Here is a 5,067-nt window from a genome sequence, read left to right as displayed (position 1 = left end):
GACCGTGACGTTAGCATGGTTGGCCGAAATGTGTGGCTAGAAATTACTGCAGGAGTTTGACCTCGTTGAACCTCCCATACATTCTTTACCCCCGTAGTGAGCTCCCAAAGCTTTCTGCCCCACATCACTCATTCCACATCTTCCACCGCTTTCATCTGTTAATTACCCACGTCACTCTCCATACCCGTCCACTTCATCCACTACTCCATTAATGGATGATAGATCAACACAAAGATACATCACCAAAACCACAAGCTCAAGTTATAGATTCAAACAACGAACATCCATCACCTTCTAATTTCCATTACTTCCTATTATTTTATTTTCTTGAGAATGAGTTGTCTTTTACCCTCAAATGTAATATTTTGTAATGATCTTTACTTCAAAGCAATTTGAGGATAGTTAGGTAGTTTGACAGTTTTGGGCGGTTATTGATTATCCTATGATGTATAGAGAGGAAAGATTATAGAAAAATTGGGTTTGAATTTTTGAGAACCTGGAGACCAGGCCACTGTATTCCTGATACAACTATTGATTAATGAAAGAATCATAAGTTTTCCATACATTGTTGGGTATGATTTTGTGACTTCTCTATTATGTGTCATCAAATGCTGTCTTCCTTTAAGCATGGTAATGAAGCTGCAGGTATTTATTTTCTTATGCAAATGAAGTTAAAATCCCTTAAAAGAGTGCTCCTATACTTGAAGTTTCCACCTCTACAATTCTTTTAAGTTACAGATAGTAGTTTCTGTGTAAGACAACATATTATCTTTAACTCCTCCAAGTGTTACAGATAGTAGATTCTGTGTAAAACAACATATTGTCTATGACACCTATACTTGAAGTTCCCACCTCTGCAATTCTTCTAAGTTACAGATAGTAGTTTCTTTGTAAGACATCATATTATCTTTAACTTCTCAAAGTGTCACAGATAGTAGATTTTGTGTAAAACAACATATTGTCTATGACTTCTTCAAGCTTTCTTCATTCATCATTTATATTCAGCAATTAAAGGCATTCTGAGATTTTCATGTCACCTAAGTATTGAGGGTTTAAAACGAAGTCTTTCAGGTCCTTCATTTGAGAATACAACATACAATTAAGTGACAAACAAGTGACAGTAATTATAAAGGTTAATGTCTTCAGCACAATTTCTACACAGCTAGGAAATTGGTTTCTTAAGGTACAACACATCCCATGCATTTTCCTATTGGAGGTCTTGATAGCCCACTTCTAGTTGATCCACCTCACTAACTAAGAAAACACCTTTGGATTTACACCTGCATTGTAATTTATTCTATTTATTAGAAACAGGGATTTGACACTTTGGGAATTTTCTCCAACTTGCTAGTAGATTTCCCTGTCTAACTTAGGAAGCAAATTTTCAAGTGGTATCTATTGAAAAAAGCTCATATCTAGTGCCTCCTCTATCAAATACTTTGTATTTACTATTATTCCATGAGCTACCATCTGTTGGCTTAACCTCTTTAGTTCAACTTGGTCACCCAATTTTGGAAATTGCTACCAAGAGTCAGCCCAGAATAAAGTCATGTCTCCATTTTTTTAATCTCCTAAAAGCAATTGTTGTGTATCAAACTCATACATTTTTTTTCAAATTCCAAATTTACAATTCGATAGCTATTGTAACAACCTCGGGTTGAAGTTTCATGTAATAAATGTTAATAATGGAAAAATAAGACAAAGATCGTAGGATGCATATTCCAAGCTGAATTTTGGGAAAACACTTTATTGGAGATCACATGTGGTTTAATAATGGATATGGAAATTGGCAAAGGAAAAGAGGCAATAGTTGGCACTTAATTATGAAAATAAAGGAAAATAGGAGTAAAGGAAGCTGAAGAGACACATATTTGCATGGTAAGGGAATTAGAGGAAATGTGAAGGAAAATGAAGAAAATAGAGACATCAATAATAAAAAGGCATCACAGAATCAGTTCACAACTTTTTGTTGGTTTATCTTTTGTCAGTTCTAGCTTTGGTCAAGTGAGAAAGAGAGAGAGAGATCTAAGAGGAGGAAGCAAGCAATAAAGTAAAGGAAAGAAAATAAATAAAAGGACAAGCCAAGGAAAACAAAGAAAAGCAAGGAGAAGGTTGGATCAACAAATTTAGTAGGAAGATTTTGTAGGTAACAGGTTGCATGTGTGATTTCCTAGTTGAGGTGTGAATGCATGGTACATGAATTTGTTTATTTGGTTCCTTTGCTATCATTGACATGGTTTTTTCCTAGTTTGAAAGTGGTTTCAAATTTTCCTTGCCATTTCCCAGATATCCATGGTGTGATTAGATTCATTTCTGGTTGATTTTTGGATTTCTAGAAGATTTTAGAACTGGGTAATGTGGTCTCAATAAAGTTCTCAAGGGTTGGGGGTGGATATGATTTTCTCCTAGAAGCCCTTGACAAGTGGGTGGAGATAGGAAAATTCCTCAAGGTATGGTGAATAAATTCTGAGGCATCCAAGCTTGGTTTGGTTTTGTGATCTTGGGACTAGTTTAGGTAATATCACAGTAGTTTGAGGGTGGAGGTGGTTTAACCTCTCGATTCCATTGGTTTTTTATGACTTGGTTTATCCCATGAGATACCACATTCATGCTTGGAATATGGCACAGAGGTGATTGGTTGAAAGAAAGATTTGGTTCAATCCAATCTATGCTCGAGTGGTACGTGGAAGTCCCTGACTTGGTCGGATTTTTCATATGTTAATAAGAGTCATTTTCCCATTGTAAACTATGAGAACTTTTAATTGTTATTATGTTGATTTGATGGTTGTTCTATCATGGTTATTTTGAATATATGTTGGTTATAAGCATGGTTCTATAACATGTTGTAGCTATCGATTTTGTTCTTGCATTGATATGCTAATGAATGGTTAATGAATGCATGGGCTGACAAGTTTTGTTGCAACTATGATGAGAGGGCATTAGACCCTCTTGGTGATTCTTAGATGAATTTCACACTCAAAAGATCAAATATGCATTCATGACCTGTAGTTTCTATGTTTGTCATATTTTTGTTGAAATGTCTGTCATGGCTAGGCATGGTTAGGCCAAGTTCTTATTCATGTTCTAAATGATTAGCAATGTTGGAATCTTATTTATGTTTTTGGAAAGTTATAGGAAAGTATGGGAACTGGTCTAGAGACTAGTCTAAAACGTGGCTCATATCCCAGAACTACACACACTCAATTAGAGTGTTTGGGACATAACAGCTTGGAGGCAAGCCCGTGAGTGCAATTATAGCCTCATAACCACATGTATGCATTGTCAAGGGTTCGGTTATGGGTCTAGGTAAATTAGAAATGGGTCCCACTTAAGGATTGATAATTTGGGGTTGTTTGTAGCCCTTTGAGTGGTCTAGGGTCTCTAAGGGGTGTCAGTAAAGTTGTCAGTTTCTCAGTCCCACTTCCATAACTAGAACTTGAAGGTCGAGTCATGCCATAGTATCACTTTGCTTCACATTTACCCAGAGGGATTATAAAACCAATTAAATATGGGGAGGGGGAGTTACAAAATGGTATCATAGCTTCGAGGTTCAAACACTTAGAATGGATGGGTGGGATGTAATTTTTATGCATGAATGTTAGTAGTATGCATGCATTGCAGTGGTTATGGTTGTCATGCATGTATTTGATGTTACAGTTTGAGTTATCATGCATGATGTGAGATGTTGATAGGTTGATGTCATTATGTATATATATACATGTGCTAATATGGACTGATTTGAGCAAACGAGATAAACTCCCCTCAACTTCACTAAGGTATGATTTTGATTATGTTTATATTTAGTTTATCTAACATGGCATGTTTGCAGGAAGAATAGGATTAGAGATGACGAGTGGATTATAGCTCACGTAACTCTCCTTATAGATCAACTGAGCAGAAAGGAGAAGAGTAATCTCCTAACATAGAAAATACACTGAGAAGTATAAAGGTATAAATTTGAAGTTGCAAGGCAGATAATGATAGGATAATTCAGTCATAGGAAAGACTTTCCAAAGCTCAGGAAAAGTAAGTCGAGGTCAGTGCAGTCATCCTTCTACGCTTATCGTATTTGTAGATACAGGGATAACCAAGGATAGTTATGGACAAGTGGAAAGGACTAATCTGGGATATGGTAGTGGGTCTCGATTAGGGTATAGGTTGGATAAGGATGACATGATCAAAGGTGGAAGATAGTTGGATACACCTGATAGGAGAGGTAGTGCTTATGGGCTCTATTATAGTTTTGGTTTAGATAGGCATCATGGTCATCATCATTATAATCCTTACAAGAGGAGTGATAGGGGGTACTTTCCATATGAGTTCAAGAAAGCCAAGCCTCCTACATTCAATGGATATATGAAGAAACTAGAAGATGCAGAAGCATGGCTCGTTGGGATGAATAATTTATTTGAGATGCATGATTTAATAGAGAATATGAAATCTAGGATATCTATTTTTAGTATCATAGGGAAAGTGAATATATAGTGGGAATATGTGAAGTGTGTCAGAGGCATCAAGATAGAGGAGTTTAGTTGGCATGAGTTTAAGAGACACTTCAGAAAGAAGTACTTATATTAGAGACATTATGATGGAAATCCTAACAAGTTCTATGAGTTGAAGATGGGTTGAAGATGAAGAGTACCCAACTAAGTTTCTGGAGCTATTGAGGTATGTTACATATCTTAACCAATGTTCAAAGGTTCATCAGTGGACTTCTATTAGCATTCAAGGATCATATTGAGTATGATGAGCCTCGGTCATTGGAGGAAGTCATTAGGAAATTGAATCATTTTTATGACCAGTCGAAGTGTAAGTCTGAGCATAAGCGTGATTGGATAGGTAATGAGAAGACTAAAGGAAAATTTCCTTGAAAGTGGGAAATACCTCATGATGTAGGTGAGAAAGAAAATGTGTCTCCTTACAAGAAGTTTATTGAAGTTGAGAAGGGACATGGACTTCAGTCTCGAGAGAAGCAGAGTAAAGGTAGTGGTAGAGGAATGTTGTAGTGATCAATTTGTGGAGAGGATAATCACAAGAATGATTGTTCATTGTACCAGGGTGGCAAAC

The sequence above is a fragment of the Pinus tabuliformis genome, chromosome J (assembly GCF_031772625.1).
Source record: "Pinus tabuliformis cultivar Carrire ecotype Pingquan chromosome J, CPIR1, whole genome shotgun sequence".
In the NCBI taxonomy this organism is placed as follows: domain Eukaryota; kingdom Viridiplantae; phylum Streptophyta; class Pinopsida; order Pinales; family Pinaceae; genus Pinus; species Pinus tabuliformis.
Note: the sequence above shows the minus strand (reverse complement) of the source record.